Source organism: Diadema antillarum, unplaced genomic scaffold, assembly GCF_040938485.1.
Source record: "Diadema antillarum isolate AM-2024a unplaced genomic scaffold, OU_Dant_1.0 seq00000079_RagTag, whole genome shotgun sequence".
NCBI lineage: Eukaryota > Metazoa > Echinodermata > Echinoidea > Diadematoida > Diadematidae > Diadema > Diadema antillarum.
Window position 1 is genome coordinate 1,335,006 of NW_027271172.1, and position 16,952 is coordinate 1,351,957.

General features: G+C 40.0%; 1 long non-coding RNA gene across 1 annotated transcript; it reads left to right on the forward strand.

Moving 5' to 3' along the window:
* Nucleotides 1-5,555: 5,555 nt before the first annotated feature.
* LOC139726167 (uncharacterized) lies at nucleotides 5,556-8,444 on the forward strand. The gene is made up of 3 exons (XR_011710587.1): nucleotides 5,556-5,652; nucleotides 7,169-7,306; nucleotides 7,893-8,444. It is a non-coding gene; the product is annotated as an uncharacterized lncRNA (long non-coding RNA).
* Nucleotides 8,445-16,952: the final 8,508 nt, after the last annotated feature.

The following is a 16,952-nucleotide window of genomic DNA, read 5'->3' on the forward strand; positions in this document are numbered from 1 at the left end:
AGACCAAGAAGGGGGGGGGGTGGGGGAGGGTGTGGTAGGAGGAGGATACCACCATATGAGCGTTTTGTTTTGTTTTGGTTTTTTTTTTTTGGGGGGGGGTTTGTTTGTTTGTTTGTTTGTTGTTGTTTTTTACAATTGCAATTCAAAGATCTGGTGCACACTTTTGGTGCAATATTGGAAAATGACTTCCAAACGTCAGTACATGGAGGGGGAAGCAAATATAGCAGGGAGGGGAGGGCGTGTCCTTAACTTACCACATAGGAGAGATCTTTTGCATGAAAATATCTCGGATAGGACATTTATGATGGATTGTGTGGGAAATCTTCGATCAAAGAAAGGTCCTAAATATGAGGAAACCGAGCAAGGGAAGGAATGTCCCCTCCCATTTGCTGGAACTTTTGAATATAATTATTGGAAGCGTCAATGAGAAGTGACAGATCTGGGGGGCATTTCATGAAGGAACTTGTCGGATAAAATATCTGACAAGTCAATTATATCCGACAAGTTTTGAGAAATTCTTTAGTCTGATTGGCTGATTTCTCTGAACTTGTCAGATATAATTGACTTGTCGGACATTTTATCCGACAAGTTCCTTCATGAAATGCCCCCCTGGTGCACATTTTTGATGAAATATTCATAATTTTGTCAATCTCCAAAGTGTACTAAGGTAAGGAGGCGTTTTCCTCTTGGCCACGACAGGGAGGTTTTTCATTTTTGGAATTGAATTTCAACGATCTGGTGCAAATTTTCGTGAAATATTTGGAAAATTTTCTATCAGAACAAGCAAGAAAATGTTTCCGTTTCTCTGAAATTATTTGAGGGCAAAATTATTATGTTTGCCCCCCCCCCCCGCATATTTTCATGGGGCATGGGGGAGGAGCAAGACGTGTAGACTGTCAAATAACAATAGAAACGATGAAGTCAGGCCTAAAATATTTTGTTCCATCGAATTTTGAACAAAAGTGCAGTATCGCCCTTGTGTACAATACAAAATCATCTTAATGCATTTTCATGTTGAGTTTTATCATTTCAGTACCTCATTACATGCATTTCTTTCTGCAGTTATTGAACTCTTTGTTGTAAAATGTGATAACTCAATTATTGTTTATTATTTACTGAAAGTGCAGAAATAAAATTCTTCCTCAGATAAGGAAGAATATCGGTATCATTTTGAGTTTCGTTTTGTATTTGTTTGTTTGTTTGATTTTTGACAAACGGTCTTAGAGTGTCATAATTTCGTAGACCTTCATTTTCATACATATACAACACTACGTCTTGTGTTCGTCTTTAGGCCTAGATTATAATATATACATACATTTTATACATTTTATATTATGAAACATGATGGATATTCTTTCTTTCTTTGTTTTCTTTCTTTCTTCTTCCTCTTCTTCTTCTTCTTCTTCTCCTCCTCTTCCTTCTTCTTCTTTTCTTCTTCTTCTTCTTCTTCTTTTCTTCTTTCTTCTTTTCTTCTTCTTTCTTCTTTTCTTCTTCTTCTTCTTCTTCTTCTTCTTCTTCTTCTTCTTCTTCTTCTTCTTCTTCTTCTTCTTCTTCTTCTTCATCACAGCTAAATGCCGGTAAGGGAATTTCGTTGAACGCACATCCCATACTTAAGAACTGAACACCCCCCCCCCCCCCCCCCCCCCCCCAACATGGGCCGGCCGCTTGAGATCCGCTCAAAGTCGAACGTCTTTCACGATCTTTCATCTGCTTCATAATCTTTGTAAATCTACCCCAAAGTGGTTAGTAAAGAGAGAAAGATCGGTTACACAATATAATGCACTCTTTGAAAGTTTGACTTTCAAACAATATTATTCCTCGATCGGTCAATCCTTTCCCCCGATTTCATCACGGATGCGGTCATGTAGGTCTACTGCCCTCTTTAGACAGCAACTCACAATTTCGTGATATCAGAGTCATCCCTCTGATCTCAAGAGGGGAGATCATAATAATTATACTCGTGTAGTCAAAACAGGAAGGTGGAAGAGTCCACCTCCCTGGTCAGAAGTATTCTTAGACAATTTAATTGACTTGCATGTATAAGACAGAATTTCGTTCTTGATGAATAGTTCGATGATTCGTGGACTTTATGATCATATCATGGCCAAACATTACATTGCATGATGAAGACAAAATGCCGATGGAGTGAGAGAGAAAAAAAAAAGTGTGTGGCACCATACAGTGCATAAGACCATGAATATGACGCCATAGATACGTGATTGATCTTTTTTTTTAATCAACATCGTGTATTGATCTGTATATTGGCCTCTTGTTATGAGAGACTAAGTTGTATAATTCGCATCTACCGCAATATACACTTTTCATCTGCGCTATAAGACGATGAAATTTATTTCAAACTCAAATCAGATTTTATTTCCAATATTGCAATTTTGTTGTCTATACAAGTTCAAGGAAAGCAAAACATACAATGTATTATGTATATATGTTCATGATTCTTTGGTTGTCACTCTGAATGCCACCATAAGTGCCCAAGAACGCCAATAAAATATTTAATGTGCTACATCTCCATAAGAAGAGATATGGATATTGAAACAGTTCATTAACAGTCCCTGACTGTAAGACTAATCTTACCTGTACATAGGCGTTCTTTGACACTATATAGGTTATGCTCATTCTATACCCCAAGGTCTTCCATAAAACTATAGCTTTGACCACATTTTTATACAAAAATAAAAGAAAAGATCCGGAATATTGTAGTCATTTTGTGAAGTAAATGGGAGAGACAATGGTTCATTTCTTTCGTGAATATGAAAAGATTTTTCCCAATTCGGAGATGATATTGATATGTATTAAACATGATAGAAAATATTTCAATTTAATTTCCACTTGACCGATTTTGAAAAAAAAAATGGTTTATCTTTAGATAAATGTATTAGTTTTGTATTAGCTGTGGAGTATCATCTTTATAATTATGTGTGAAATGGTAGCAAATTATCAAATATTGTGTTTTTTTTTCAAGTATCATAAAAAAGCAAAACAAAATTGAGTAGCTATAGCCAAGAAGAGAAACAAGCTTACTTTACATATAGAAAGATAAGTTTTGAGCCATGATATGTTCATGATAGAATTTTCATACCTGTAGTTGTTTTATGCCCCTAAAATTCAGCTTATATTAAAGGGACTGGGGATGAGTGTTGGAACCCAAAATGCAAAAGTGCTATTTCATGAAGTGAAACAGGCAAAAACAAGGACCAATGTCTATGAAAGGACTAAGCAATGAAAAAGAATCGATGAAAAATACGGCATTATGAAGATATCTATGATTTTTTGAAGAGCGTTACATGTAACGCTTGTCAATATCACGGGGGGTCGGCTTAGAGGCTCTCCGTTCAAGTGTTGTTTTTGCCTCCCTCTTTTGTCCGATTTTGGCACAGCGTTAATGTATTGCCTTCTCCTCGGCGAAAAGCAAGCCCAAGATATCGCCCCTATTGCGAGGCGAAACCCGGGTGCCTGTTCACTGGCTAGCGAGCGTTATCGGTGCATTTCCCGGGATCCGCCCGGCAGCTTGTAGCTGGCACGGGTCCGCTTGAACTCTGATCTGCTGGCTGCGTATAAATACCATCCACACTAACAATGGAGCCGCAGGTGGAGAGCGAGAGATCTGTCTCCAAGAAGAGGAAGACCATGAAAACCAGTGACAGAGTATGGAGATGGTGACAGAAAAATAAAATGTAGAGTCCCAATTCCCCTCAAGACACTAGAAGATAAGGGGCTGAACGACAGAGATGTCATTTCACTTCGGCTGGATCGGTAATAAATTTGTGAAACTCAGAAGACCTCATAGTCATACTAGTTCAGTGTGAGTAGGACCTATAACAACTGTTACAGTGTTTAGTGTTGTTAGTGTAACATTAATTGATAGAGATGTCACTTAGAGGATCTACACACACTATTGGCCTACTATTTAGTAATACTGATAGTAGGCCTAGATTAGTAATTTTGTTAGGTGTCCTATGCCACACCCTAACATTTTTCTATTAAACTAAAAGATATAGTCCTATACCGGTACTTGTAGGCCTATCAGAGTTTGCCTGAGATTTTTAATACTCACATATGTGGAGAAAGGCTACATGCAGATTCACAAAAAGGTGTATTCAGAATGCGATTGAGGTATGGTAGGTATCTTAGACGTAGACCTATGTATTTTGAGACCCATAATTTAATGACATGAAAGTAGAATAGGGCAACATAATCCAGTATACGGTAAAATAGGAATTCGCGTATTATCTACATGCAAAACACTTTATTAGCGTGCCATTTCTTAATGTGAACAGCGATTTATGTGTAATTAATAGAGAAGCACATTTCAAAAAGGAGAAATGTTGAGCCAAATTTGGGATGTCATTCATAGGCAAAAAAATTTCCAGTTATGGTAACTATACACAGCCCAGTCGCTGTACGTACGTAGCGACAGGATTCGCACAGTGTACTTACAGCGTGTGGTCGGGCTACAGCTATAATGGCAGAGAAAAAGGGCCTCGGACTAGGAGTGGTAGACGCTGTAAGTACGGTACGCTGTGCGAATCCTGTCGCTATGTACCTACGTACAGCAACTGGGCTGTGTATAGTTACCATAAGTTAACATGGAAATTTTTTTGCCTATGATTACCTAGTATGAATGACATCCCAAATTTGGCTCAACATTTCTCCTTTTTGAAATGTGCTTCTCTATTACACATAAATCGCTGTTCACAGTAAGAAATGGCACGCTATTTGTGTTTTGCATGTAAATACGCGAATTCCTATTTTACCGTATTCTGGATTATGTTGCCCTATTCTACCTTCATGTCAAATTATGGGTCTCAAAATGTCGAAATAAGAAAGTTACGACACTCATCAGAACTGACGTTTGTTACAAATTGGCGATAGGCGAGAAATCCAATTTTACGAAACGACACTGAATGAATGAAAGTGTCAGCGAATCTGGTAACTCTCGGTTTTTACAAAATACTTTGTGGAGACTCAACTGTGTATATGTTGTCATCACAGCTATGATCGGACCAAAAACGTGAATTCACATGTTTGGTAAGGTACCAGTACCTTGTTATTGTCTCCGGTACACATGGCATTGCAAAAATGTTGATTGAAGTGTATCTATTGTGCGTACATACATAAGTGGCTAATGGCGTATATGCATTGTAGCGCAGTTCACTCAGTCTCTATAGTGTAGTGGTTAATGGTGTATGCTTTGTAGCACAGTAGGTGCTAATTGTTGAGAAAGGTCTGTCGGATATTATTGTGGGTATCTTTTGTAGAGCAACAGCCAGCATCGCATTCAAGGACCATCCTGACTAGGCAGCTCAGTGAAGCCAGTGACAGCCCCTCTGGTCAGTTGAGACCAGCCCTCCCAGCTACCCAGCTTGATGAAGCCAGTGAAATTCCCTCTCGTCAGTTTTGACCAGCTACCCAGCTCGGTGAAGCCAGTGACATCCCCTCTCATCAATTGAGACCAGCCCTCCTAGCTAACCAGCTTGATGAAGCCAGTGACATTCCCTCTCGTCAGTTTCGACCAGCTAGCCTATACCCGGCTTGATGTCCCCTCTCATCAGTCGAGACCAGCCCTCCCAGCTTGATGAAGCCAGTGACATCCCCTCTTGCCCATTGAGACCAGCCCTTCCGTTGGTACAAAAGGTTTGTACAAACTAACTTTAATTACCTGGTACTATTTTAATACACCTAGATCCAACAACTGTTTTGAACCTGCAAATGAAAGTTAATGTTGATATTTAGTACACAAAACATCAATAAATTGAATAGATAACTCTGTGTTCTCAAACGATGCTGTTCTTATTCTTGCTGTAATTTAACTTATAACATTTTTTTTTAAAACCCAAAGCTGTGGTAGTGGTTAATAAGATTATGGTTGTCTTGATCATTACTTTTAGGGTTACAAGTTACATAGTTTGTACATTGCAGCCACATATAGGCCTACTATATGATTGTATGTGGAATTATACAGACCCCCAAATCCCTTGCATGTGGCTGGATTGAAAGACATCATAGGCCCGATATGAGGTTGTATACACAACATATAAATAAATAGGGCCTACTTTGTAGATGGGTAATTCCATGAAGTTGGGGCAGTGTCCATGTATGTAGCATCGTGATATTGACAAAATACATGTCAGCATAACTCAATATCAATTATGCTATACATTTATTGTTTGTAGGCTTTACATTTGCATTGAGGCCACACATTTTCCTGGAAATTTTGTGCCATTCAGACTCAATTTTAATGAAGTTATTAAACAATATGTAACACTGTGTCCTGGAGCATCGTGACGTGTCCACGTAGCGTCGTGATATTTTAAAATTTGGTCCAAAGAGACAAATTATGGCAATGAGCTTGACCAAAATTTGATGCAATATGCATATTTACAAGGTATGAATAAGATAGCTAAATATCTCAAATTTCCTGTACACAGTTTCAATTTCAAAAGAAAATTACAAAATGTATCACGATGCTATGCGGTGTCCTTTTTTGTGTAAAACTGTGGAAAGGAGAGTTAAGATATTTAGCTATCTGACTAATCTAGTAATTATGCATATTATATCAAATTTTGGTCAAGCTAATTGCCTTAATTTGTCTTTTAGGACCAAATGTTTACTATCACGATGCTACATGGACACGTCACGATGCTACAGGACACCATTACATATCGTTTTAATAATTTCATCAAAATTGAGTCGGAATGGCACAAAATTTCCAGGAAAATGTATGGTCTCAATACAACTGCAAAGCCTATAAACAATACATGTATAGCATAATTAGTATTGAGTTATGCTAAAATGTCACACTTCGTGCCCCAACTTCACAGAATTACCCAGATGCACAATGAGAGGCTGAGGTCATCCCGACGTCATGTGCAGTGTCAACTCATCAAAAATTTGGCTAGGGTCTCTGTAGGTCTTATTTTCCTTTTTGCTATTTAAGTTCTACAGTAGACAGTCTATTTCTAACATATTTCATGGAGTTTTCTCTGTTGCATGTATGTGAGCACTACAAGATAAAGCTACCTGGTAGACTCTACACTGAAATACATGGGATAGCAAGTTCTGTGACTAAATTTACAGATTGGTGAAGAACTAACGGGACTATCCTAATTGTAAGTCCGTGTTAATGCCTTTCATTGTGTCTGATATACAGATGAACTCCAGTCCAGATGCCCCTGTGAAATGGAAAAAGGACAAGTTCATGAATGCCGTTGCCTTCTCCAATTAGTTGTGGAGGAAAATGCTACTCTGAGGAAAGGACTTGGGTCAAATTGAAGTGGATCAAAACCTGGTGAGAGTGCTGACAGATATTGATTTTATCAGAGCCTGGGCAGATGTAAGGAGATAACAGGTTACTGTAAAAGTGGATATTTTAGCGCGACTAATTTTTTGCGGTCGGCGGGGTAAGAAGAGCTTCGCATGTTTATAGTTCCGCGGAATCAAGACATCAACTACTTGAACAAATGGCGAGCAAAAATATTCGCATGCTTTTATTTTCGCGCTAGTTTCGGCTTACGCGAAATGCGTGAAAATTTCAACCAACACCGCAAGAAATTTCCACTTTTACAGTAGATGATGAAGACGTCCCTTTGGCATGCATATTAGGGAATTTTTATGTAAATATCATAAATAAAATGAGCTATTTTCATTGGACTTTCAGCATATAACATAATTGCTTTCATCAGTACTAAACTTGTCATTGCTTGAATGATAGTCTTTAAAGAGAATATTTACTATGTGTATTACTGAATAGTTAATTGAGTCTATATGAGTAGTAAAATAATTTTTCATTGTAAATGTGTAGTAGTTACTTTATTACCAACATTCAGTCATTAGATGAGAGATCAATAGAATGTGCTTGTTGGCCTCTATTGCAGTGGAACAGCTAGCATCACATCCAAGTGCCATCACAGATATCCAGGTTGTTGAAGCCAGTGACACCCCCTCTCGCCAAATAAGACTGCCTCTTCTAGGCTACGCAGCTCGGTGAGACCTGTGACATCCATCTCGCCAGTGGAAACCAGCCCTCTCTGCCACCAAGCTCAGTGAATCCAGTGACATCCCCTCTCATCAATCAGAACCAGCCCTCCCAACTACTTAGCTCCATGAAGCCAGTGACATCCCCTCTCATGTTCTTCTTTGTGGCTGGCAAATGTTTGAAAACTGAACTTGGATGACTTCAATATCATAATTATGTTGAGTGCATCCAAGTGATGGCAATGATAATAGCTCTGACACCAGTTCTTCCTGTAGGCCTACTGTCAATTTATGCCTTCATTGTGTATTATAGCAAAAGACATGTTAGTAATGAAAAAGCTGCACCTTTGTACCAGGATTGTTGGGGATTCTGATAAATGCACATTGAACATGAATAACATCAATTCCAATCATAGACTACATTCATGTGATGGCAGTGATAACTGATATGACACTACATTTACATCTCTGAACTCTCTATTTCTGTCTTTCCTGTGAGGTAACAACAAACATGTTAGTACTCAAATGTGTGAATCAGAATGAAACAGTGAATTGATTGCCTGGAAAATTTGTTCTTGCCCCATGTAGCAAGTAGGGAAAATAAATCCTGTAAACTCCTAAACTGCATGTGCGTTAAACTGTTACTGGAAACTGAAAGGGCTGCAATATCCAGGCACAAAGTGTTTTGTCCTTTTTTAGCTCACCTGAGCCGAAGGCTCAAGTGAGCTATTGCGATCGCTCTTCGTCCGGCGTCCGTCGTGCGTCGTCCGTCGTCCGTCGTGCGTAAACTTTTTACATTTTCATCTTCTTCTCGAGAACCCCATGACCGATTTTCACCAAACTTGGCAGGTAGCATCCCTAGGGGGATAGGATCTCAATTTGTTCAAATGGGCACCATGGCCCACCTGGGGGGCCCCAGGGGAGCCCAAACACCCTAAAATTAAGGAATCTTTAAAAATCTTCTTCTCTAGAACCAGAAGTGATAGGGCTTAATTGATACTATGAGTAAGTACATTGATGAATGTAGTTTCAAGTTTGTTCATGGGGGAATCAGGGGTGCCCCCCTTGGGACCCAGGGGAGGGGGGTGGGGAGGAGTCCTATTGGGGCCTAAATTGTACATTTTCATCTTCACTTTGAGATCGCCATATCTGATTTTCACCAAACTTGGTAGGTAGCATCCCTAGGGGGATAGGATCTCAATTTGTTCAAATGGGCACCATTGCCCACCTGGGGGGTCCCTAGGGGGCCAAACCCCCTAAAATTAAGGAACCTTTAAAAATCTTCTCTAGAACCAGAAGTGATAGGGCTTAGATGATACTATGAGTAAGTACATTGATGACTGTAGTTTCAAGTTTGTTCATGGGGGAATCAGGGGTGCCCCCCTTGGGACCCAGGTGAGGGGGTGGGGAGGGGTCCTAATGGGGCCTAAATTGTACATTTTCATCTTCACTTTGAGATCGCCATGTCTGATTTTCACCAAACTTGGTAGGTAGCATCCCTAGGGGGATAGGATCTCAATTTGTTCAAATGGGCACCATTGCCCACCTGGGGGTCCCTAGGGGGCCAAACCCCCTAAAATTAAGGAACCTTTAAAAATCTTCTCTCGAACCAGAAATGATAGGGCTTAGATGATACTATGAGTTAGTACATTGATGACTGTAGTTTCAAGTTTTTTTCATGGGGTTGGCGGATTCATTCCCCCCCCCCCCCCCCCCCCCCCCCCCCCCCCACGCCCTTAGGACCCAGGAGAGGGCTGGGGAGAAGTCCAACACTTGTAATGGAGCCTGAATTGTACATGTTCATCTTCTTCTTGAAAACCTCAAGATGAATTTCGACCAAACTTAGCAGGTAGCATCCCTAGGGGGATAGAATCTTAATTCCTTCAAATGGGCACCATGTCCCTCTTGGGGGCCCCCTAGGGGGCCCACCCCCCCCCCCCCCCCCCCCCCCACATTGAGGAATATTTAAAATCTTCTGCTCTAGAACCAGAAATGATAAAGCAAAGTTAACCATGAGTTTGAACATTGATGACTTTAGTTCCAAGTTTGTTAATTGCAGATTCAGATCCAGGACTGCCTGCCCCCTCCCCCCCCCCTACCCCCCCCCCCCCCCCGAGTTGAGGGGGGGGGGGGGGAGGGATCCATATGCAGACCTAAAGTTTCCAATGTTCTCAGGTAAGAGTGTGCAAGAATGCATGGAAGGTGAAATTGCGATACTCAGGTGAGCGCGTGACCCGCGGGTCTCTTGTTTTTCATTTGGTCTTTTTTCCCCCTGTGTTTCCCAGGTGTTTCAGAGGTGAAAAACTACAATTACTCCGTTACGATAAAATATTGCATCAGTGTTTTAAAGTGAACTTATGCAGGGCTGTCATGCACAACAGTGTACATCACTGAAGGGCCTTTCACACATTTCATTATTGCTCTAACTATTATTATTATTACTACTACTACTATTGTTGTTGTTGCTAATTTTTTATTACTATCATCATCTTCATAATGATTATTATCCTCATCATTTATGTGATCACTGATATCATGCCATGTGTTACATTCAAGTGGCACAGCAGGTCCTACACAGTAGCATTGTCCATCAGCATTTTGGAAGACACTTTTTCAGCACAAAATTTTGTGATAACTCTATCAAATCACATTATTATGAGGACAATATTTTTGTGGTAAATGGAGTTTGTGCCCTTGTAATATTCATTGCATCTATATTTTGTGGCCAAAAAAAAAAAGTATGAATTTTGATAAACAAATGTGTTGGAAGTGCTTCAAACAAGATGTTCAGTTTTCATTCACATAGATATAAAAATACATTGTAATATACATTTTGGTAGGTCCCTACATGATGTTCTACTGATATAATTGTATATGCTCAAACCCTAAACCAATTGTGTTTTGACAATGCAATATGTAGAAGGTCTCCACACTGAAATAGTATAGTGTTCTTTGTACTTGAAGTCATTAACCCTGTGACATTGATTCTTGGACTTTCACTTCAATATTTTTTCCCTGCAAATGTACAAGTTATTTGAAAGTGGTTGCATTTGTAAGGTTCTTTTAATTTACATGTTATACATTGTAGTATTATTATCATAATTGTTCAATATGATAGGAGTATAATGTGTAGATGCCCAAATTGACTAATGACAGGAGCAGTTTCTTTTTTCTTTTTTTTTTCTGCAAATGATTACCTTACCTGTGTCAATTGGCAATCTTTGCTATACAATTATTTCTATTATGACATTTTATATTTAAAAGATATAGGCCTACATGCAAGTAGCCAGCACAGATTTGTTATCTCTACATTGTATATCACATCACATTACTGTGAGAGCAGTTTCTAAATACATGTAGCACATTTGCAATTAGAACCTGTGCTCATGATGCAACACCAAATGCAAATATACATGCAAAGATAAAAGAAAATGTAAGGTCAGTGTACCCTGGTACACACAACTTCTAATGTAGGTCCCATGTACACATGCAATTTATATGTGCACATGAAATTTGTATTTATGCATGGTAGTATAACGTAAGTGTAGGGATTTATTTTGAACCTTTTATTATAAGTGTATCCCCCCTTCTTTTATTACAGGTACCACCCCTCTACACATAAATACGTCAACCCACACATACAGTAGTACCGGTATTCACATCCACATGCATCCACACACCCCACCTACAATTGTATCACAGACACACCACATATCACATGACATTTTCCACTCTTTCACTTCTCACCCATTGTTCCCTGTAATACTGAAATCATGCCTAAATCACCCAAGCCTGCACATCATTTACATATTATTATGAATATTTAGTTTTAACCTTTGTTTCTTTATTTGCATGTTTTGTTATGTTGATTTTGTGTATGCATATTTATGTAACAACCCACATTTACATGTAAACCCATGCCAAATTATGTGAAGAATAAACTGGCTACAAGTTAGTTAGCCAGGGGACTCCTTCCAAGTAACACATGTGTGCTGCCCTAGTTTGCTTTTAGTGTGATGAGTGCTAGAGAGCCAAGTGAACCCTAGCCCTACATAAGTAATGTGTTAGATTTAAATTCACTGAAATATCACAACAAGATATTACCTGTGTATACAGGCCTAATTGTTAAGCGTCAATTTACCAATGAGAAAAAAATGTGTTCTGATGATAAAAACCCCATCAGGGTTCTAGATAAAACTGAGTGAATGTTGTTGACCTATGTGGAAATAATTGACTTGAACAGATTATTCCTTGTGTCTTGATTTTCTCCTTGTATAGGTGAACAAGACATTGCATCATGCATGGTTGCATTGTACATACGATAAATAAGAAAATGTATAAGATAGCCTCAGAAATTGTTGGATTGGTTATTAGACTATTACAGGTGTCACATTATTCAGTCTAGAAGACTGAAAATGATCTGATTCCCAACATTTTTGTGTGTATCTGTGAAATAATTCCAATTAACCCTATTTATACAGAAAATAGGTAAGGCCTAAGCCATACCAATGACCAACTTTCTAACCTAGTATGTGCATGTGTCAATTGTGAAGAAAATCATCCACAATAAATGTTACAACTATTAAAGTCACATGAAATTACAAATACATGACAAGTTGTACCGGTAATAAAAATGAACTATTGGTTAGTTCCAATGCAAGTTTAGATATAACATTGTACCGGATACTTCGAATTCTCTGGCCTACTCGGTACTTGTGTTTCAAATCTTTGAAGAAAAAAAAAATGGGTTTGCCATGAAGATTGCATTGAATTGCATGTACATGTAATAACACAACCCGTTTGTGTTTCATGTAATAATTACATGAATTGTAAATTATTGTAAATTGAGATTTCGTTGATTTTTTTTTTCTACGTAGCCCGACTAGACGCCGTGCGAAGCACGGCAGTTACTGCGTACATGGTACCGACCTAGCGCTGGGCCGGCTGTGTCCGTCCTTACCCGGAAAAGTTTCTATGTACGTACACGCACAGCCCAGTCGCTGTACATAATAGCCCGCCCGGCGTCTGGTCGGGCTACGTATTACTTTACCGCATTCACCTATCCCGCTTTCGGTACTTCTCAACGAAGAATCTTGTAATAAATGGAGTTTGATGGCTTTTAGGATACGTAGCCTACCGAGTCTTCTGACGATAGAACTAGCTCTCATAATATCTTGGAAGAAGGACATGTGAATCTGAAAAGGAGGAGTCCTTTGATTTTAGGTTAGCGCTCTCATCAAATGAAAACACGCAAGATCGTACAGCAGCTCGAGCTTAGAAGCACTAGCACTGGACACTGTGTATGATGATGCAAGTGAAGTGCGGCCAGCGCTCGCCGCGCCCATAGCACAGCCAGCCGTAGAGCTAGCCACAATTGCTCTACGTATAACTACTAGTAGTTCCGCAGCTCACTCGGCATGTTGGCTTGATTTCGCTGTAAGTTGGCTTGATGTTCGCAGTCAACAAGCAGTATTCCGCAATTCAAATACGTATCGCCATCGTATCGAAGGGTCTTTTTCCAGAAAAGTATGTTTTGTTTTTCGCTTTTTAAAACATTTGAGAAGATTCCGATTTCCAAGATATTTTCACACATGTTAAGTTACATATCTACCTTTCATTTTATACCCAAAGCACCTTCTCTTTCGCATGTTTTGCACAACCGAACACTCATCCCCAGTCCCTTTAAGGCCTACTCATAATTTTTTTAGATGTAACGACTTTTCATGCAAGCACAGTGATGTGTGATTGGTACCTTCATTTATGTTGTCAATGAATGGGGGAGCAGTGATCCCTTCTGACCGAAAGATCGGTCTGTATCTGTCCGTCGGGGAATGTTCCGCGGAGACTGCGTCTGGCTTCTGTCTACGGAGGACAGCGGTAATGGCAAAATATAAAAGAGTCCTCCGGACAGACGGATCTTTTTGTCTATGATCCCTTCGACATGTGTATGATAATTTTTGTTTAAATAAAAGATTTTTGTCACATTTTGTTTTCCTTTGTTCACATTGACTGCTAATCATTTGTAAATTTTGCGATTTTATGTGATTGTGAAACATTAAAACATATTAAAAAAACACAACAAAACAAAACAAGCTTATTCCATATCTGCACACGCAACTCTCCACATGTGCTCTCACACACCACACACACACACAAAAAGAGCACACACTCCGATTCTGTTTATTCGCTCACTGCTGCGCGCGTGCGTCGCGTACGACAGTCTGTGGAACGTGGTGCCAGTAGAGAAGTGCGTGTGTGATGCAATCTCAACTCTGTCGTGCGACAAGCTAAAGCATAGAGATTTATACTAAGAACACTAGAGGGCGGACTCCGTAAAATCCCTGTGACCGATAGAAGGAGGCGTTCGCCATTTTGGTCCGGGCAAATTTCGACTAGCGACCGTACCGATAACGTGTAGCACTACGGAGCATGCAGGGAGATCGACGACGGGATGCAACGGCAGTAGGCTGGCATCTATGCCAAGGTCTCCATCGGAGTTTGGAAATCGAAAAATGTTCTTAAATTCGCAAATTCTACTTAAAGTAGCATAGATCTATGTTGCAAAATGCCTGGTTCATGTGCTGCTTTTGGATGTAGAAACAGGAGAAAAGAAGTGGAGCGGAGATTCCTTTCACAAGTAACTAAAATTACATTTATAGTGTGTGTTAAACAGATTGATTCAAGGCAAAAAAAAGAAGGAAAAAGAAAAGAAAAGGTCTTGCAAAATTCGTCAGGGGCACTCCGCCCTCCCTCAGCTATTCTCGATCTATTGCTACTATCATAGATAGCTAATACAGTACATAACTATATGCAAGGTCGGCGGAACGGGGGAGGGGGCATTTGCCCCATTAAAAAAAAACAAAAACAAAAACTCCCCTTTTTAAGTTAAAAAAGTGCTCATTTCTAAGTGCCCTATTTGGCCCTTGAGCCCCCCCCCCCCCAAAAAAAAAAAAAAAAAATCGTTCCTCTACCCTTTGCTATACCAGCAGTTAATTTCACTAAGATAGTGTGAGAAAAGCTCAGAATACGTAATATATGCCTGGTGACAGGACATATGCTCCGGCATTGATATCTTTCTGAAAATAGAATTACCATTATGGGTCTGATTGGGCTTTTGGTTCTTGTAAGAAAGGCAGGGTGAGGATTAGGGTCACCGTGAGTGTTATGATTTGGGTTAGGGTTTATGTAAGCTTCAACATTAGCATTTCGAGCTTGAACATCAATATGTCATGGAACCAATATGCCTACACGTACTTATAAAAATGATTTATTTCATTTCCACCACCACCACCAAAAAAAAAAAGAAAATAGAAATACAATGAAACACTCGTATACACAGATAGGACTATAGAATGCAGTCCCCTCATACAGAAAAAAAAAAATATAACTGCTAAAAAAAAAAAAAAAAAAATACAAAAATTGACGCAGTATACTGTATCACAAGGGGCATCCGGCAGTCTAGAGACCAAGAGAACCCTTTGTATTGCATGGACCATGGTCGTGTTGGTCGGCTTGAAAGTATTACCTCGTTGAGAATAAAGTAATTTTTTTTTTTCATTTTCTTTACCACTCATAATAAGAGATTGCTAGCAACTTAAATTTTTGAGTTGTTTCCTTCTTTCATCTCCGACCCCCTCATCTTTTTGCTGAAAGGCAATACGTGTTTGAGCGCTTGTTGTATACGTGTTCACGTGTCCACCACTACGGCGCTGCCCGGACCGATGCTTGTTTTTGCCCGGACAAAGATGGCGCGCGGCCTCTTCATCTCGGCACACGAGCACTGCGTACGCGCCACACGCAGTCCGCGCTCTAGTATATTATTAGTATACATCTCTATGAGCTAAAGTCACTCTCGATCTCTAACTGGTGGGTGGGCGATTACACACTCCTCCGTTGTACCCAGGCCGGTACTCTCCGGTACCCGCTCCGTAGTAGCTCCGCTCCGCAGCCGAGCCAACCGTACCGGCGTTCTCTTGAGCTCTTGAGTTCCGATCTCTACCCGACTACTCGACCTCAGCCTCGGTTAATTTACACACGTTGTCGCTACCTACGTACATTTGTACGTATGTAATCAGGGCCCTGCTTATTCACCTGCCGTTTTTTGTAATAACTTGTAAGGTAAGGAACTAAACTGTATTGTTAAGTAATTCTAACGCTTGCTTGTTCCTCAGGCTCAGAATAGATGGGGTCTTTTCCCGACCCTTTCCCCAACTGTTTGGTTTCAGCCTCGCCTCAGCGGGCTCAGGAGCTACACAGCATCAGTAGAACACTGTCACAGGGCCTAGGGCAGCTATTTCTGAGACTGAGTGTAGTGATAGAGATCACATTTGATAGTGCAGACATGTATATCTATGAATTCCCCAATTTGAATTATCTTTTCGTTTTATAAGCGGGAATTGGTGTTTGTTGGCTAACAATTTGGAACCCCGGTAGTGAGATTGAGAATAGGTTGACCGAAAGATCGGTCTGTATCTGTCCGTCGGGGAATGTTCCGCGGAGACTGCGTCTGGCTTCACGGATCCCCTCCGCACAGCGTTAATGGCAAAATATAAAAGAGTCCTCCGGACAGACGGATCTTTCTGTCTAGAGAATAGGTAGACTAGACCATTGTTGATAGAATTTTAGAAATGACATTTATTTATTTACAGAGTTGCCAAGCCTTCCTTGAGTCCTAAAAGTTGTCCGTAGATCTAATTTTATGTGAGATTTCCTGATTAATATATCATCCTGGCAAATTGATGAAAGCTTGCTCGATTAAATACCTGGACCCCTGGTATCAATAATTGTTTATTGAGTTACACATTCACAAGATGTAGCACACAAGTACGCTGTATCTCCTTGATACCCCCCCCCCCCCCCCAAATCTATCTGGTTTTGATTTTAAGTCAAGCCCTGAGTCAAGGTGTTTGAATTTTCTTTGACGGTCACTTTATTTAGGGTTGAGGCAGCCAAACTCAACC